This window comes from Anguilla rostrata, chromosome 1 (assembly GCF_018555375.3).
Source record: "Anguilla rostrata isolate EN2019 chromosome 1, ASM1855537v3, whole genome shotgun sequence".
NCBI classification, from domain to species: Eukaryota; Metazoa; Chordata; class Actinopteri; order Anguilliformes; family Anguillidae; genus Anguilla; species Anguilla rostrata.
Genome location: NC_057933.1, coordinates 752,012 through 772,017, shown reverse-complemented (window position 1 = coordinate 772,017; position 20,006 = coordinate 752,012). Strand labels below are relative to the sequence as shown.

The following is a 20,006-nucleotide window of genomic DNA, read 5'->3' as shown; positions in this document are numbered from 1 at the left end:
GGTGTCCGTTTCAAGATCTTAAAATTTACAAGACCGTTGCCTGGGGTCCTCGCAGTTAATCTGGCCTGTTACTCAAAGGGCGAGCCAGCTGTCAGCCTGGGCTGGAGCCCAAAACGCGCTGGGCGCTGGCCTGCTGTCAGACCCAAACACCCGCTGGCGCCAGACCTGTTATTGGGGTCTAACATCACTGCAGCAGGTCTGAAGAGCAAGCTGGACATGAGTCCTCCTCCACACGCATACCGTACACCAAACAGTATGTGCCTCAGCATATGGACTGCATATGCCAGAATATCTCCAATATAGTAGGGCCATCAATCAGGGAAAAATGTGATTTGAATGTTGTATTTCCAAGAACAACAGAGATTTAAATATATTCAAATGGGTGCATTTTTCTGAGCTTGATCCTCCTGATGGTTTTCAAATTTTTGGCCAACAGAAGATGTCAGAATTTTTATCCATAGACTTTGTTTTTCTTGTGCAGGGTTTTTTTTCTGCCTTTCCAATTTTTTTTCTGTTCTTTTTTCCAAAGAATAATGGTTTCAGCTGGTTTGTGGTGTTTATCCGGCTGTAAGATTCATCAGCACCAGCCTGAGTGTTGAGCTCAGTCTGCAGTCACTGTGAGCTCAGTCTGAAATCACTGTGAGCTCAGTCTGTAGTCACTGTGAGCTCAGTCTGCAGTCACTGTGAGCTCAGTCTGCAGTCACTGTGAGCTCAGTCTGTAATCACTGTGAGCTCAGTCTGCAGTCACTGTGAGCTCAGTCTGCAGTCACTGTGAGCTCAGTCTGCAGTCACTGTGAGCTCAGTCTGCAGTCACTGTGAGCTCAGTCTGCAGTCACTGTGAGCTCAGTCTGTAATCACTGTGAGCTCAGTCTGAATACACTGTGAGCCAGTCGTCACGACCCATACACAGACCATCCCCATCACACACACACCCCCCCACACACACACACCCCCCACACACACACACCCCCACCCACAACACACAAACCCCCCACCCACACACACACACCCCCACCCACCACACACACACACCCCACCCACACACACACACCCCCACACACACACACACACACACACCCCCCACCACACACACACCACACACACCCCCCACCACACACACAACACACACCCCCCCACCAACACACACACCCCCCCACAACACACACACCACACACAACACACACCCCCCACATACACACACACACACACACACACCCCCCACACACACACACACACACCACCCACATACACACACACCCACCACAGCACACACACCCCCCCACACACACACACCCCACACACACCACACACACACACCCCCCCCCACACACACACACACCCCACCATCACCACCACCACACACCACACACACACACCACCCACCACACACACCCACCCACACACCCCCCCCCCACCCCACCCCCACACACACACAACACACACACACACACACACACACACACCACCCCCCCCCCCCAACCCTAACACACATACCCCTAGTACATTTTCTCCCCTTGGGACATTTTTCAGTATATTGATTCCAAAGCTTGTTTTACTCGCGTTCCTGCTGCCACACATGCACTCCTGATTAAGACAGCAATTAAAATACCTGATTAAGGGTTTTTTTTGCCGTCAATATTATTGATTAGGTTGCCACATGATGTGAAATCACATTTTTTGTTCATTTGGTAATTTTGTCTTTAAATCTTTTTTTCATCTGATATGGGCTGGGTGAGCATGCGATGGTTCACAGATCATTCAGGAGATTAATGTAATCCCTCCTTTTCAATTAGTGTTTTAATTACGTTCTCTTGGTTTTCTGATTGGGTTTGATTGGGGTGTAATTGGCAGCCGGTGTGTAATCAGTTCTTTAGCAGTCGGCTGATTCCATCTCAGTTCACTGATGAGATGGTTATACTTGATAATCTCGTTTGATTTAATTGGCTGTATTATTATTTTTTTTGTTCATTTATTAATTAATAAATTAAGAAAGAACATAATGAAGAGGGACAGTTATTGGTCCCAGAATGGTGTGTGAGCTGAGTTCTGGTTTCTTCACAAGAGCATTATTAACGCTGCTAGTTAAAAAACACGCCCCGTATGAACGTCTTTAATGCAGTAAATCAGCACATTTGGTTAATGCATCTCCTGTTGATTATGCATTGAGGTCATCTGTATCAGCACAGGATACTAGCTTATAATCAGGACAGTACAGCAGACAATACAGTAGATCTTATATATTTTACAAACAGGGTCTATAGTTTTATATAGCTTATATATAAAATCTGCTCTACTGTGCTTTACTCAGTGTAGCATTGGCTTACTGGCGTTGTAGTTAGCATTGCGGTAAATATCCCCAGTGCCTGTGCGGACGGTTCAGATGCTAAGAGCTCATTTGCATTGAGTGCCAAAATGGATAAGCCCTCAGCCTTCCTGTTAGCGTCTGCCCTGGCGTTAGAGTACCCCACTCTCTCCATGTAGCACCACGCATATCAATAATCAATAAATATTTAACTGCAGCACACTTAAAGAAGCTTTATGGTATATTAATTAGCAGGGTTATTCATGCGCTGTTATCAGGAGCGATTAAATATTAAGGCACAGTCACACACGGGGAATTTCTGCCTCCGGGTGGATCGAGCGCTGAAGAGAATGAGGACTTTTATCACACAAAAAAAATACATTTTTTACCGTTGTCATGACGTCAGACATCAGGCCTGGTATACTGGGGGGAGGCCCGGAACCCCCCCCCCGTAGAACTCTGCTGAGGAACCGTAAACGAGCGGCTCGACTTCCTCCCGCCCCTCACTCTTCCTCCCGCCCCTCGCTCTTCCTCCCGCCCCTCGCTCTTCCTCCCGCCCCTCACTCTTCCTCCCGCCCCTCGCTCTTCCTCCCGCCCCTCGCTCTTCCTCCCGTCCCTCGCTCTTCCTCCCGCCCTTCGCTCTTCCTCCCGCCCCTCACTCTTCCTCCCGTCCCTCGCTCTTCCTCCCGCCTCGCTCTTCCTCCGCCCCCGCTCTTCCTCCCGCCCTCGCCTTCCTCCCGCCCTCGCTCTTCCTCCCGCCCTCGCTCTTCCTCCCGCCCCTGCTCTTCCTCCGTCCCTCGCTCTTCCTCCCGCCCTCGCTCTTCTCCCGCCCCGCTCTCCTCCCGCCCTCGCTCTTCCTCCGCCTCGCTCTTCCTCCCGCCCTCGCTCTTCCTCCGCCCTCGCTCTTCCTCCCGTCCCCGTCTTCCTCCCGCCCTCGCTCTTCCTCCGCGCCTCGCTCTTCCTCCGCCCTCGCTCTTCCTCCGCCCCTCGCTCTTCCTCCTGTCCCTCGCTCTTCCTCCCACCCCTCGCTCTTCCTCCCGTCTCTCGCTCTTCCTCCCATCCCTCGCTCTTCGTCCCGCCCCTCGCTCTTCCCTGCTGTGTGCACGGCAGGCCACCCAGGGGACGGGCTCTGACCCCTAGCCGTGTCCTAATTAATTGAGGGGGGAAGGGCGAAGGGTGTCTTTGCAGAGAGGCCACTCGAACCTTTCCCGCGAAACGGGCCCTGCGGGTGCGGCTGCTCTCCGCTTGCAGTTGGCTGGGAAAGGAGCTGCAGGATTCTGGGCTGGGGGCCAGGAAGCCTCCAAACCTCAGAGCTCCTGCGCTTTCCTGTAGGGTGAGAGAGGGGTACAGACCTCCCAGACACTGAGCTGGGAGCATTAGCAGGAGGGTTAGCTGGAGCGTTAGTGGGAGGGTTAGCGGGAGGGTTAGCTGGAGCGTTAGCGGGTGGTTTAGCGGGAGGGTTAGTGCTGTAGGGCTCAGAGCTGGGAGCGTTAGCGGGTGGGTTAGCTGGAGCGTTAGCGGGTGGGTTAGTGGGAGCGTTAGCGGGTGGGTTAGCTGGAGCGTTAGCGGGTGGGTTCGCGGGAGGGTTAGCTGGAGCGTTAGTGGGAGTGTTAGCGCTGTAGGGCTCTGAGCTGGGAGGGTTAGCGCTGTAGGGCTCTGAGCTGGGAGCGTTAGCGGGTGGGTTAGCTGGAGCGTTAGCGGCAGATGGAGCGGAGATGAAGGAGCCAGTGGGGGTCGTTTACGCATGTCGGGGGCGGTTAACGGAAACGGCTTCGCGTTCGGACAGAAACAGCTTGTCTGCACCCCGCCCCATATGGCCTCCCTCCCCTGTTTACACACGCTCTGTTTGGAGCCCTAAATCTGCCCGTGACTCACTCTCAGACACAGACTCTGGGCTGTGCTAAGGGTCATCCCAGGCCACTTCTGATTGGCCTAGAGAGAACCGGCTTCTGCTGTCTAAGGAAAAAATCTGACTGATGTTTAAAATATTCATGCCACCTAAGGGGAAGGTGGTGGGAGCCAGTTCTTCCTGAAGTCTGATATCTTTAGTTGCTGCAGGTTGGTGGATAGTGGGTAGACCCCTCCTGTAAAATACTGGCCATCAGCTCTGAGCTCCAATCAGACCTCCTTTCCAGGAGGAGGTGCATCTGTGTTCTTTTAACAGCCCTATTTCATGGTCGGGTGCGCAGGGCAAGAGAGCCGCTGCAGCCCTGGTGTGGCAGTGAAGCGCAGCATGAAGGGAGGGGAGGCGGGGCTGAAGGGAGGGGAGGCGGGGCTAAAGGGAGGGGAGGCGAGGCTAAAGGGCAGGGAGGCGGGGCTAAAGGGAGGGGAGGCGGGGCTGAAGCGAGGGGAGGCGGGGCTGAAGGGAGGGGAGGCGGGGCTGAAGGGAGGGGAGCGGGGCTAAAGGGAGGGGAGGCGGGGCTGAAGGGAGGGGAGGCGGGGCTGAAGGGAGGGGAGGCGGGGCTAAAGGGAGGGGAGGCGGGGCTGAAGGGAGGGGAGGCGGGGCTGAAGGGAGGGGAGGCGGGGCTGAAGGGAGGGGATGCAGGGCTAAAGGGCAGGGAGGCGGGGCTGAAGGGAGGGGAGGCGGGGCTGAATAGGGCAGCAGTGTAGCACAGTGGATAGGGAACTGGGCTTGTAACCGAAAGGTCATAGGTTCGATTCCTGGGTAATACACTGTCATTGTGCCCTTGAGCAAGGTACCTAACCTGCATTGCTTCAGTATATATCCAGCTGTATAAATGGGTACATTGTAAAATGCTATGTGAAAAGTTGTGTAGGTCCCTCTGGATAAGAGCGTCTGCTAAATGCCTGTAATGTAATGAATAGGGGGAAGGCATGGCTAAAGGGAGGGGAGGCGGAGCTGAAGGGAGGGAGGCGGAGCTGACTGGTGCCAGCGCTGAACCTGGGCTTATCTGAGTGATTAATAGAACCCTTCCTCGTTCTCTTTTAACCCCACATCAGAATAACGCTGTGAGGAAATCCTGGGCTTTGATAGAGCGACTCGGTTTCTCACCACAAGAGCAGCACTGATTGGGTTAACAGCCAAATGTCTGAGACCCACAATGCATCTGTGCACCTGCATGTTCCCTCCTCATTAGATCTCATTGACTCATTAGGGCTCTGTGCCTCGTTAGGGCTCTGTGCCTCGTTAGAGCTCTGGGACTCATTAGAGCTCTATGCCTCATTAGGGCTCTGTGACTCATTAGGGCTCTGTGACTCATTAGAGCTCTGTGACTCATTAGAGCTCTATGCCTCATTAGGGCTCTGGGACTCATTAGAGCTCTATGCCTCATTAGGGCTCTGTGACTCATTAGGGCTCTGTGACTCATTAGGGCTCTGTGACTCATTAGGGCTCTGAGACTCATTAGAGCTCTGTGACTCATTAGGGCTCTGTGACTCATTAGAGCTCTGTGACTCATTAGAGCTCTATGCCTCATTAGGGCTCTGTGACTCATTAGAGCTCTGTGACTCATTAGAGCTCTGTGACTCATTAGAGCTCTGAGACTCATTAGAGCTCTGTGACTCATTAGGGCTCTGTGACTCATTAGAGCTCTATGCCTCATTAGGGCTCTGTGACTCATTAGAGCTCTGTGACTCATTAGAGCTCTGTGACTCATTAGGGCTCTGTGACTCATTAGAGCTCTGTGACTCATTAGAGCTCTGAGACTCATTAGAGCTCTGTGACTCATTAGAGCTCTGTGACTCATTAGAGCTCTGTGCCTCATTAGGGCTCTGTGACTCATTAGAGCTCTGTGACTCATTAGAGCTCTGTGACTCATTAGGGCTCTGTGACTCATTAGAGCTCTGTGACTCGTTAGAGCTCTGTGACTCATTAGAGCTCTGTGACTCATTAGAGCTCTGAGACTCATTAGAGCTCTATGCCTCATTAGGGCTCTGAGACTCATTAGAGCTCTGTGACTCATTAGAGCTCTGAGACTCATTAGAGCTCTGTGACTCATTAGGGCTCTGTGACTCATTAGAGCTCTATGCCTCATTAGGGCTCTGTGACTCATTAGGGCTCTGTGACTCATTAGAGCTCTGTGACTCGTTAGAGCTCTGTGCCTCATTAGAGCTCTGTGACTCATTAGAGCTCTGAGACTCATTAGAGCTCTGTGACTCATTAGAGCTCTGTGACTCATTAGAGCTCTGTGCCTCATTAGGGCTCTGTGACTCATTAGGGCTCTGTGACTCATTAGAGCTCTGTGACTCATTAGAGCTCTGTGCCTCATTAGAGCTCTGTGACTCATTAGAGCTCTGTGACTCATTAGAGCTCTGTGACTCATTAGAGCTCTGTGACTCATTAGAGCTCCGTGCCTCATTAGAGCTCTGTGCCTCATTAGAGCTCTCTGACTCATTAGAGCTCTGTGACTCATTAGAGCTCCGTGCCTCATTAGAGCTCTGTGACTCATTAGAGCTCTGTGACTCATTAGAGCTCTGTGCCTCATTAGAGCTCTGACTCATTAGAGCTCTGTGACTCATTAGAGCTCTGTGCCTCATCTTTGCTGTGGAGCTGTGCTGAGAAGCTGTGCTCAGCTCGCTGCGGTCATGGTATCTGCTGAGTGCTCCGTCTCACACCCCAGCCACAGCACAGCACAGCACAGCACAGCACAGCGAGGCTTGTGCAGGAAGCTGTCTCTGATTGGCGCTCGCACTTGATTGCCTGATACCCCGTTTTAACTCCAGGAGGACAAACAAACAAATGATTTTCCACAGCAGAGAGTGCGTCATCAACAGCCAATAAAACAAGCAAACAGCCAAACAAATACCCCCTCAGGCCACAGGAGAGAGTTCTGTGTGCCCAACGATGCTATCTGCACCGACTGTGGCTGTCTGTGACCTCCTTTTACCTTCAAACTCAAAGTGCCCCTTTCACTTTGCTTTTGCATCTTGCGTCCAGCCCGATGGAAACTCTCCGGAAGGGGAAGGGTTCAGTTTAGGGATGGGCAGAAAATGGTTACATGGTGGAAATATAAAATGCATTTACATGTAAAAACAACACGGTTCAGGCAAAGGGGGTCTAAATTGGCCTCATTTCAGTTCATACATGCTACATGCTACCCAAGCTATAGCCAGGAGGTGCTTTTAAATAAAAACATTCAAATACAGCCACAGATCAGGGTTCAGAAGCAAATGCTGTGGCCCGTATAAGAGCACAAATCACAGAAAAACACTGTGTGATGGGGAGTGCGGAGAGGGCAGCTTCAAATGCAGCATTAATAAGGTGCTGGGTTTACTGACCCTATAAAAAGGTATGCATTCTACAGAATGAAAAACAGGCACAATATGCAATGAATGTGTTTTATTAAAGTAACAACAAATAGAATGTCAAGAAAGTTTTGCTTTAATAAGAACAGGCACTCCACTGGTCATGCTTTCTCTCCTGGTTTTGTTGGACCGTTTCACTGTGAAATCTCTTGTTCATGTTCGCTGGGATGTAGACACGCTCGGGTTCGAGCCGATAGCACCCTCTGCTTCTCAGCTTGTCGCTCACTCAGTGTTTGTATCTTACATGGCCAAGTATGTGGACACACTACTGTGACTCAGCATATGTGAATCACAGACCCTGAGTCACAGTGTGGAATCACAGACGCTGAGTCCACACTGTGACTCGGTCTGTGATTCCACACTGTGACTCAGGGTCTGTGATTCCACACTGTGACTCCCTTGAACAGATTTCTCCTGATTCTTGAGTATCAAACTTTGTGAACTGCACGCACTTCGAGTTGCCTGGAGGTGGTTATTTGATTAAAATTCCATTGAAAATCAAATCATCACAATCAATTAAAATGAAAGTATTCAAGCAGACTGTGAATATGACTGAGTAAAAAGCTGGTGCCTGACACGTCCTGCCTTTGACCAAAGTTTTTAACGGAGACGCGGCGCAAACTTGCGGTGTTCCGAACACCAAGTTTGCTCAAGACGTTCCGTACAGTGCGCCTTCAATGACCAATAAATAAACATTTACCTCCCAGTCATCTGTGGCTTTTATATGCATATAAAGTTTAATTCCTTCTCTTTCCATAAAACATCGGCAGGAGAGACGTGCGCAGGTCATCTCAGGGTGCAGTGGAGTGGTTTTGGAGGTGCCCTGTGACAGTGTGGGAGGGGGGGCTTCTGCTGGTGAGAGCACTAAATGGGCAGGCTCATTAGAGTGATATAAATGCTTCTAAACTGTAAATTGCTTATTATGAAACAACTCGAAACACTTAAGAGTTGAATTCCTCTCTTTTGATTTATTTATGAATGTATTAAATGAATCTGGTGATGTTTCAACTTCAGTAAAATTTTAATAGTTTTAATACACTACATTTTATTGACACAATAGTTTTAATATACTGCACTTTAGTAACCTATAAAAGGAATTCCCTTTCATGACAATGAATGAGATTAAAAGATTTTATAAGCATTTCATAAGCATTTCCTGATCAATTTTTTAAGCTATTCGGATTCATTTGTTTATTTACAACTAATATAAACTACTATAAATGTAGGCTATTAACACTGAATAATGCTGATTCAATCTGTATTTATGAAAAGAATTAACCAAACATTGAATAAAGATTTGCCTGCATAACTGAATGTAGAACTGCAGCAGGTGTGCTTCAGGTGTGCTGTTCAGAACATCGTGAAACTGCGTTACACCGTCAGGTGATATGGAGTTTCAAACACGGGGAAGTAGTGGAGTCCTTTTCTCCATAATTATTGGTCCTGTTCACATCAATTAAAGTGTTTAGTGTCTTGGAGAGCCAATAAGCAATGACGATCATTAACCGATTTCTCAGAAACTTGCCCCTAATTAGTGTCACGGATTATTCATTCAACAATGAGTCTGTGTATCCAACCATGGTGTGTGTCTGAACTCCTGTTGTCTGCTTTCATGCAGTAGTGGATGTCTGTTGAATCCACGTGTGCTTGTGTGTGTGCGCGTGAATGTGTGTGTGTGTGTCTGTCTGTCTGCGTGTCTGCGTGTGTGTGTGTCTGTCTGTCTGTCTGCTGTGTCGTGTAGTAGCATGACACTGAATCGACCTGTGCATGAATCTCGCGTGAGATTAGTTAGATATGGCAGTCAGTTAGGCTTTGCCTCATGGCTGTTAACTTAGTGATTCAGCAGGCTCCAGTTGCAGTTGAAGTCCTTTGATACTGAGGCTGGTTGCACGACATACTGACATCTGCCCCTGGATCTTACAGTTACCTTAGTAATGTAGCTGGCCCATGGAGGTCTAGCTGCCGACTGTGTATTAACGCTGAGTTCGCAAGTCTGCGGCTCGCTGGCCAGGTCGAAGTCCTGTGTCGTACGTGTCTGGGCTGTAAGCTGCCTGTTGTCGACCTGCCCTGTGCCTGTAACGCTGCCCTGTGGCTGTAACCTGCCCCTGTGGCTGTAACGCTGCCCCTGTGGTCTGTAACGCTGCCCCAGTGGTCTGTAACCGCCCCTGTGTCTGTACGCGCCTGTGGTCTGTAACGCGCCCTGTGTCGTAACGCTGCCCTGTGGCTGTAACGCTGCCCTGTGGTCTGAACGCGCCCCTGTGGTTGAACCTGCCCTGTGGTCTGTAACGCTGCCCCTGTGGTCTGTAACGCTGCCCCTGTGGTCTGTAACGCTGCCCCTGTGGTCTGTAACGCTGCCTGTGGCCTGAGCTGCCCTGTGGTCTGTAACGCTGCCCTGTGCCTACGCCCCTGTGGTCTGTAACGCTGCCCCTGTGGTCTGTAACGCTGCCCCTGTGGTCTGTAACGCTGCCCCTGTGTTGTACCTGCCTGTGCGAACGCGCCCCTGTGGTCTGTAACGCTGCCCCTGTGGTCTGTAACGCTGCCCTGTGGCCTGTAACGCTGCCCCTGTGGTCTGTAACGCGCCCTGTGCTGTACGCGCCCTGTGGTCTGTAACGCGCCCTGTGGTCTGTAACGCCGCCCCTGTGGTCTGTAACGCGCCCCTGTGGTCTGTAACGCCGCCCCTGTGGTCTGTAACGCTGCCCTGTGGTCTGTAACGCCGCCCCTGTGGTCTGTAACACTGCCCCTGTGGTCTGTAACACTGCCCCTGTGGTCTGTAACACCGCCCCTGTGGTCTGTAACACTGCCCTGTGGTCTGTAACACTGCCCCTGTGGTCTGTAACACCGCCCCTGTGGTCTGTAACGCCGCCCCTGTGGTCTGTAACGCCGCCCCTGTGGTCTGTAACGCCGCCCCTGTGGTCTGTAACGCCGGCCCTGTGGTCTGTAACGCCGGCCCTGTGGTCTGTAACGCTGCCCCTGTGGTCTGTAACGCTGCCCCTGTGGTCTGTAACGCTGCCCCTGTGGTCTGTAACGCTGCCCCTGTGGTCTGTAACGCTGCCCCTGTGGTCTGTAACGCTGCCCCTGTGGTCTGTAACGCTGCCCCTGTGGTCTGTAACGCTGCCCCTGTGGTCTGTAACGCTGCCCCTGTGGTCTGTAACGCTGCCCCTGTGGCCTGTAACGCTGCCCTGTGGCTGTAACGCTGCCGTGGTCTGTAACGCTGCCCAGTGGTCTGTAACGCTGCCCCTGTGGTCTGTAACGCTGCCCCTGTGGTCTGTAACGCTGCCCCTGTGGTCTGTAACGCTGCCCCTGTGGCCTGTAACGCTGCCCCTGTGGTCTGTAACGCTGCCCTGTGGTTGTAACGCTGCCCCTGTGGTCTGTAACGCTGCCCCTGTGGTCTGTAACACTGCCCTGTGGTCTGTAACGCTGCCCCTGTGGTCTGTAACGCTGCCCCTGTGGCCTGTAACGCTGCCCCTGTGGTCTGTAACGCTGCCCCTGTGGTCTGTAACGCTGCCCTGTGGTCTGTAACGCTGCCCCTGTGGTCTGTAACGCTGCCCCTGTGGTCTGTAACGCTGCCCCTGTGATCTGTAACGCTGCCCCTGTGGTCTGTAACGCTGCCCCTGTGGTCTGTAACGCTGCCCCTGTGGTCTGTAACGCTGCCCTGTGGCCTGTAAACGCCGCCCCTGTGGTCTGTAACGCCGCACCCTGTGGTCTGTAACCCGCCCCTGTGGTCTGTAACGCCGCCCTGTGGTCTGTAACGCCGCCCTGTGGTCTGTAACGCTGCCCTGTGGTCTGTAACGCTGCCCCTGTGGTCTGTAACGCTGCCCCAGTGGTCTGTAACGCTGCCCCTGTGGTCTGTAACGCCGCCCCTGTGGTCTGTAACGCTGCCCCTGTGGTCTGTAACACTGCCCTGTGGTCTGTAACACCGCCCCTGTGGTCTGTAACGCCGCCCCTGTGGTCTGTAACGCCGCCCCTGTGGTCTGTAACGCCGCCCCTGTGGTCTGTAACGCCGCCCCTGTGGTCTGTAACGCTGCCCCTGTGGTCTGTAACGCTGCCCCTGTGGTCTGTAACACCGCCCCTGTGGTCTGTAACGCCGCCCCTGTGGTCTGTAACGCCGCCCCTGTGGTCTGTAATGCCGCCCCTGTGGTCTGTAACGTCGCCTCTGTGGTCTGTAACACCGCCTCTGTGGTCTGAGAGCTTTCTGCTTTGTTCCCTTTCAGAGGAAGATGGACGCCTCCTCAGCCTCAGAGAGAGCCCCACGCTACAGCGGCAGGTGTGCAGGTAAGCTACAGCAGCAGGTGTGCAGGTAAGCTACAGCAGCAGGTGTGCAGGTAAGCTACAGCAGCAGGTGTGCAGGTAAGCTACAGCAGCTTTGTGGAGATGTTGAGTAGCCTTAGGAATGAAGCCCTCGGCTAAATGTGCATCCTTGCTTCTCGCACACAATGGCATCTCAGTGGCTGAGTGGGTGTTTTCATCAGAAGCGGTGGAATGCGCTTTGTGACGGTCAGAGCTGCATATTATCGCAGTTTGTTTCATGCTTTGACGAAGAGCGGGAAGAATCGCAGGTGTTGCAGCGTTTCTGCTGCGGCTCTGCGATGGAAAGCAGCCTATTTCCTGAGGCTGAACTGCGCTGCTGCTGACATGCTGGAGGCTGTGGGTACTGGTGCAAACTGCGCAACGTGCTGGCTAAATTAATTTAACAGTTGCAAAGCATTGCTCGTTTCACTCTCATCATCATTAGGGTTCTGGTCTTCATTACATTTCTGTCAGAGATGTAAAATTTGTTACAGAGTGTAATGAGAAATAAGACAGGTAGGGCTTTCTGGCGCATCTGGTGCACTATATATAATTGTATAAAATTAGAGGAAATTGGTCAGTGATATTGTGTCTACAACCCCCCCCCCCCCACAACACAGGCTGCCCTCAGACACAGCAGCCCAGTCTAAAGCAGTATAACCACTTTGTAGCTGTTGTTGCACCTGAGTTATTTCTGGAGTAATTAATGAGTTCTATTATGCACATAAAAGGCTGAGCAATGTCAGCATTGCTGCAAAATGTATTCTGGTAATTAAGTCAATAAAAGCTAATTGACAAGACTAGTGCCCCTCTATGCACTGGCATCTGAAAGTGCACCCGGAATGAATTTGTCCTCTGTCCCTGAACGCAGGCTTAGAGGTCACTCTGTGACCACGGCTGATTAAGGACAGACTCAGAGCAGAGGACAACATGCTTCAACAAACAGTTTTTGGAATGAGAGAGACAGGGTTAGAGGGAGGGATAGAGAGAGAGCAAGAGTTTGTGGGGAAGAGTGTGAGAGTGGGGGAGAGCAGGGGTCCGGGGGAGGGGGGCAGAGCAGGAGAGGGAGGAGCAGCTGGAGAAAGTAATGGTGCTGTGTGTTACAACATTATTAGAACATTATTAGAACATCCATCTCGGACCCATAAGGCAATGTGCAATTTGCAATGGCGTCGCCCAGGGTTCAGTCGATTAGGGGTCTGCGTTTCATCACTCTGTACCGCCCCCTGCTGGTCGATCGGGTGCCTGTGGACTGCATGTCAGACGCCGCGTATGAAAGGTCTTCCTCTGACTCCGCTCTGTGCGAGCTCGGCTGTAGTCTGTGGCTCAGTGACACCTCGCCTTCTGCAGGAGAACTGCAGATGTCTGTACTCTTCCGAATCCCAAATCGGCTGCGGATGCAGACAGATGGGCCTTCCAAATTTGGGTGGGAATGGGACATGTTCAGCCCCGTGCTGGGTGCCAAATTGATTTTTTAAAAATAATATAATTTCCAGTTGATTTAGAGTCTTTGCATACTGTAATTTATCGTGGTTATGAAATCATTTACATGTTAATTGGCTAGAATATATGGTTACTTCACTGAACTGCTACACTTCTTTATTAGCCTCTGGCAACATTTACTGTGTTTATCATGCCTATATAGCATATGAGAGCAAGTTAGCGAGAGAGAGCAGAAGACTCTGGCTCATAATGTGACAGAAAGAGAGACAGATGGTATGGATGTTAGTTTTTAAATTTATTGGGAAAATAGATGCTGCATCCTAATCTGATGCAAAACACTAGGGTAGCAAACATCTGCTCAAAGTGTATCTCAGAAAGACACAATCTCATTAGCCTGAGTCTGGGAGCATCTGATGTAGCACTGGGTAAGCCTCACTCCACACAATTTGGGATCACTCCCCTCTAATTAGATTTCAGCGTTTATTCTCTCTCATTCTTAATTCTTCACGGTGCGAGATTGGTGTGTGTGCGTGGTACTGGAGGACTCTGCAGGGACTGGGGACCACAGCATGTTTGAGATTAATACTTGTTGAGCCAGAAAATTCCTGACATTTATCTGTAACAAAGGGATTTACCAGTATTTGTGTTGTGATGCTAAATGGTGGCATCAGGCAGATCCATGCTGAACCTACATACACACACACGCACGCACGTACACACACACACACACACACGCACACACACACACACTCGCACACACACACATGCACACACACGCACGCACGCACACACACACTCGCACACACACACGCACACACTCGCACACACACGCACTCGCACACGCACACACACACACACACACGCACACACACACACATACGCGCACACACACACGCACACACACACACAGTAGTTTATGTTGTAAATGCGGCTGTAAGAATATAAAGCCTCTTATGTCTTCAGCTTGATCTCCTATATAAATAATATGCATCAGCTGGGCGGCTCCCATTTACAGTATATCTGTACATTTCATAAATCATCCGAACTGGGAAGTAATAAACTTTATTTATTCTCTTCCTGCAAGGGGGGTGTTGGTGCGAATGTAATATTACCAGGAGCTGTTATTGCCAAGGCGCTGTATGGCGGGAACAGGAGCCCTTATCGCCATGGCGCTGTATGGCGGGAACAGGAGCCGCTATCGCCATGGCGCTGTATGGCGGGAACAGGAGCCCTTATCGCCATGGCGCTGTATGGCGGGAACAGGAGCCCTTATCGCCATGGCGCTGTATGGCGGGAACAGGAGCCCTTATCGCCATGGCGCTGTATGGCGGGAATGTATGGCCATGCAACGTGTGGGGCAGTTTGCCATTGTCTGAGGCAGTGGCCTTTTACACTTACAGACCAGCTGTGGCCAGCTCTGTTCTGGAAGCCGTCGTTTCTGTTTGAGGAATGATTAGTCTCTTTGCATCATTAATATTCTTATTTTGTTTTGCATTTAGAAGCAGAGATTAAAACTATGGGGGGGATGGAGGGGAGGGGGGTCATTTTTGTTTTATAAGCCCTTTTTTTGTTGTATGTAAGTCCCGGTGTGGAAGAAGAGTGGGGAAACTGGCACAGCTAAAGAAACCCACTAAATATATAAATATAGCCCTTCCACGGCTCCTTGATTGTTCTCAGCGAATTGTTGCTGTTTTTCTGAAAGACTGATTGTTTAATAAACAGAACTAGGCATGTCACATCTGTTCTCATCCAGAGAGAGTGAAACACACACACACACACACACACACACACACTATCACACTCACACACTCACAAACACACACACATGCACGCACGCATGCACACATACACACACACTTTCACACACTCACACATAAACACACACACATACACTTATACTGACGCACACACACACACTTACACACACACACACTTTCACACACACTCACACACATGCTCGCATGCATGCACACACACACTATCACACATACACACACACACTATCACACTCACACACACACACACACCCTTCCCTCTCTAAATGCCATTGCTCTGGGCTTATTCTTCTCCAGACAGACCTGCTCTAATAGCACCTAATGGAATTCAAAGTGGGTTCTCCTGCATCTTAAAAAAAGGTAATGATGTGCTGTACCCACCAATGAGAGCTCTGATAATTCCATCTGTCATTCCACAGCTAAGGGCTAACTCACAACAGGCCGTGTCCTCTCACTGTAGTACACCCCAGTCCTGATGGGGTCCTCTCACTGTAGTACACCCCAGTCCTGATGGGGTCCTCTCACTGTAGTACACCCCAGTCCTGATGGGGTCCTCTCACTGTAGTACACCCCAGTCCTGATGGGGTCCTCTCACTGTAGTACACCCCAGTCCTGATGGGGTCCTCTCACTGTAGTACACCCCAGTCCTGATGGGGTCCTCTCACTGTAGTACACCCCAGTCCTGATGGGGTCCTCTCACTGTAGTACACCCCAGTCCTGATGGGGTCCTCTCACTGTAGTACCCCCCAGTCCTGATGCTGAGGGAGCTGGGGAGAAAAACACATGCATTCCACAAACAGTCCAAAGTATATATGGTTTGGGTGGTGTGTGTGTGTGTGTTTGGGGGGGGGGGGCTCAAACTAAGCTCTGGGGCCTCAAACTGAGATATGGGACCCATTGGGGACTTCAGCTAAAAGAGGGATATCCAATCAGATAGAAATAATAATGAAGTCTTATGTTCTAGATGGGCTGAATGGCCTGTTCTCCTCATTATGTACTTTATGTTCTGATGTGAATATCTACATGATTAATTGTATGCACATCCATTATATACAGTAACGGTGTCAGTATTAGACATGCTGCCCTGTACTAATGTGTGAAGCAGGCAGTTGGTGTTGGGTAAACATGTTAAAAATGAGGCATTTTAATGAGGAAGGTGAGGGGGTGATTTTAGGGACCCCCCCATGCAGTCTGTTTGGGTACAGATGGAAGCCCCGCCCCCCTGCCTGTGCTGTGACAGACAGGCAGACTGACAGACAGACTGATCCTGGGGAGGGGTTCTCCTTTGAACCCCAGATGCTCCCCAATAAAGCAGCTCTGGGGGCTCTCTGCGGCCCTCTGTCTGTCCCCCCCCCCCCCCCCCGGGCACCCATCCAGGCCCCCGCCCCACCTCCCCAAAGCATGTATCTGCTAGACTGGCTTCAACCACCGCCCCTCCCAGTACACCCTCTCTATAGAGCCGTTAATCCTACTGCTCACCCCAAACGCTGATGATCTCAGTAAATATGCAGTCTAATAAAGAGTGAAAGCAGTGCATTAATAATGTATTTCACATATCGCTACACAATGGACTGACATATGAAATGCAGGTCATGAATAAATTAATTCATTTTTCATTTGTTACGCAGATTGAAAGGCAAACATGTCAATATGTTTGGGCGGGGCAGGGATTTGAGTGGGGGAGCTGGGAGATTTGTAGGGGGGGTGTTATGCTGGTGCTGAAGGATGGGGGGGGGGGGGGCAGAAGGATGCTGTGGAAATGAGCCGTGTTCAGAAGCGGCTCGTTGGATGAGGGATGGTTCGGGGGTGCACTGTACGAAACGGGGTCACACTGAGCGCCTGTGATGTGGGCAGCCAGCTCATCCCACAGGCGGGCTCTGTTTCGGGCTGATTGAGAGGCATCAATTGTAAAGCGCTTTAGATAAAAGCGCTATATAAATGCAGTCCATTCAGGCACACGGGGGGGTGGGGGGCAGTGGAAATCAGCAATGATGCTCACCTGTAGGGTGTGAGGTTTGATTATAAATACTGGGGTGCGTTTGATTATAGATACTGTGGTAGGGTTTGTTTAAACATATGGTGGTGGGGTTTGATTGTAGATATGGAGGTGTGGGGTTTAATTATAGGTAGTCATAAGAGTTTGGTACGTTGTCGTCCACATTGGCTAAAGTGGCCCATTGCTGGCAAATGAAAGGTGGAAGTGAAAATCTGATATCCTGATACCATAACTTGCCAAAGAAAGTTTTTTCCCCTTTGATATCTAAGTCACGTATGCCTTCCTGCTTATTAATGTTCTTCAAAGTGTATAAATCTGTGTCTCATCTTCATCTCGGTCCTTTCTGATCCCGGTCCTTTCTGCCAGGACTAAAAAGGGTGTTTGTAATTAAGCATCCTAAAAGCCTCACGCTGGAATCCTGTCTCCGTGGTGATGTGCAGTGCTACATTTTGACTGCAGTTAAATTCACTACATCACTGCCTGTCTGAATGGTATGAGAGGGAGACGATGATTCAGCTTTTAAAGCTGTCCAAATGCTTGAAGCACAAAACTAGCAGGACAAAGATCCTCAAACATCTTCTAACATAAGAAGATCCTCTGTCAGTAGAGGTAGGAAGTGCAGGTAGGAATGAGTGACAGGCAAGTCTGCCCAGATATCTCTGTGTGTAAAACCACATGCAGATTTGACCCAGTATGGCCTGTGTGACACAACACAATAAATGTGACCCAGTGTGGCAGGTGTAACCCTGTGTGACCCAGTGGAGCCAGTGTGACCCAGTTTGACCCAACATGCTCAGTGTGACCCAGTTTGACCCAACATACTCAGTGTGACCCAGCACAGCCAGTGTGACCCAGTTTGACCCAACATACTCAGTGTGACCCAGCACAGCCAGTGTGACCCAGTTTGACCCAACATACTCAGTGTGACTCAGCACAGCCAGTGTGACCCAGTTTGACCCAACATACTCAGTGTGACCCAGCACAGCCAGTGTGACCCAGTTTGACCCAACATACTCAGTGTGACCCAGCACAGCCAGTGTGACCCAGTTTGACCCAACATACTCAGTGTGACCCACACAGCCAGTGTGACCCAGTTTGACCCAACATACTCAGTGTGACCCAGCACAGCCAGTGTGACCCAGTTTGACCCAACATACTCAGTGTGACCCAGCACAGCCAGTGTGACCCTGTTTGACCCAACATACTCAGTGTGACCCAGCACAGCCAGTGTGACCCAGTTTGACCCAGCATACTCAGTGTGACCCAGCACAGCCAGGCTCATGGGTATAATCTCTCATGAGTAGCAGCCTTTTCCCTGTAAGCTCTGCCCCCCCTTCTCTTTCTCTCTCTCTCTCACTCTCTCAGGACAGTGGCTGTTTGAGCCATTTTATGTTGATTTATTGGGAAATTAGTCGGAGAGACAGAGAGAGAGATCCGCTTCCTCTACAACCTGCCCCCCACCCCATGGACACAGAAAGGAAGGGTGGGGGGTGGGGGGGGCTTTGGGGGTGTTTGAGACAGCTGTCCCCCCAGCTCTTTAATTACCCGAATTAAGTTCCTCATTTTACCCCTCTTTAAACAAGCCAATAATGCCGTTTACTGCGGCTCCAGTATTGTGCTTTATCTGCAGATACTGCTGAGGGTGCAGCTCTCTCCCTCTCTCCCTCTCTCCCTCTCTCTCTCTCTCTCTCTCTCTCTCCCTCCCTCTCCCTCCCTCCCTCTCTCTCTCTCTCTCTCTCTCTCCCTCCCTCCCTCTCTCTCTCCCTCTCTCTCTCTCTCTCTCTCTCGCTCTCTCTCTCTCCCTTCCTCCCTCTCTCTTTCTCCCTTCCTCCCTATCTCTCTCCCTCTCTCTCCCTCCCTCCCTCTCTCTCTCTCTCTGTCTCTGAGTGGGGTTCTGGGTAAGAGAGGCAGCGCTCACTCTCTCTCTCTCTCTCTCCCCCTCCCCTCTCTCTCTCTCTCTCTCTCTCCCTCCCTCTCTCTCTCTCCCCTCCTCTGTCTCTCTCTCCCCCTCCTCTCTCTCTCTCTCTCCCTCCCTCTCTCTCTCTCCTCCTCTGAGTGGGGTTCTGGTAAGAGAGCGTGCTCTCTCTCTCTCTCCCTCCCTCTCTCTCTCTTTCTGAGTGGGGTTCTGGGTAAGAGAGGCAGTGCTCTCTCTCTCTCTCCCTCTCTCTCTCTCTCTCTCTCTCTCTCTGAGTGGGGTTTTGGGTAAGAGAGGCAGTGCTCTCTCTCTCTCTCTCTCTCTCTCTCTCTGAGAGGGGTTCTGGGTAATGGAGGCTTAATGAGTGTACTAAAACGTAATGGAATGTGATTTAAGAATTCTGCTAAGCCAGTACCTCCTGTGCTTTCACTGAGGAGGGTGGGGTAACCTGGAGCTCCACCTGCAGTGGTGGGATGGGGGGAGGGGTCAAAATACAACAGACTCAAAGAGCCCCTCCCCTCCTTAATTTTCGACAGTCTTAACTGACCCAGTGTGGCAAAAACCCAATCAGCCGCTAATGTGTTCCTGGGGCGGTCGGATCGATCTCGCAGTCCGATAACTAATTAGCCAAAGAGAAAGCTTTCTCTAGCTTCTGATTGGCTCTCCCATTCAGTGCCTCTCGAGGGAAGTGCGATCCAACCGCTTTTTTTTTTTTTTTACCTCCTCGCCTCCTTTCCTAGTGTGGAAGGCCGAACGTGAGTAAATAAGTGAAAGTGACATATCACACGTTGTCAACATGGGTGCATTCCAGTCACTAACTTTATTTGTCCTTTGTCTCTGCAGTCCTCGATTGAGGTGCGCCATCTTTTAGGACAGATAGCAGCTAGGAGGCTCCCGAAGAGTTCTTGAGCAAGGAAACACGAGTGCGTCCTTTGCGGAAGTATTTTTTAGTGAACGCGTGCGGCATAATGATCGAGCTGTGGATCCCCGTCTCTCCATCTGCCATGTCTGTAGTGGATGTTG

At 50.9% G+C, this 20,006-nt stretch overlaps 1 long non-coding RNA gene across 3 annotated transcripts in view; it reads left to right on the top strand.

The window, feature by feature from the left end:
- The window catches only part of LOC135256520 (uncharacterized), a 51,860-nt gene that overhangs the window by 28,124 nt on the left and 3,730 nt on the right, over window positions 1-20,006 (top strand). For 2 of the 3 annotated variants that reach the window (XR_010330467.1, XR_010330448.1), the window contains exons 3-4: window positions 11,779-11,839; window positions 14,382-15,035. This is a non-coding gene — a long non-coding RNA (uncharacterized LOC135256520). Of the gene's footprint in view, window positions 1-11,778; window positions 11,840-14,381; window positions 15,036-20,006 lie in introns of those variants that run through there. The other variant, XR_010330456.1, reaches the window with a different exon arrangement.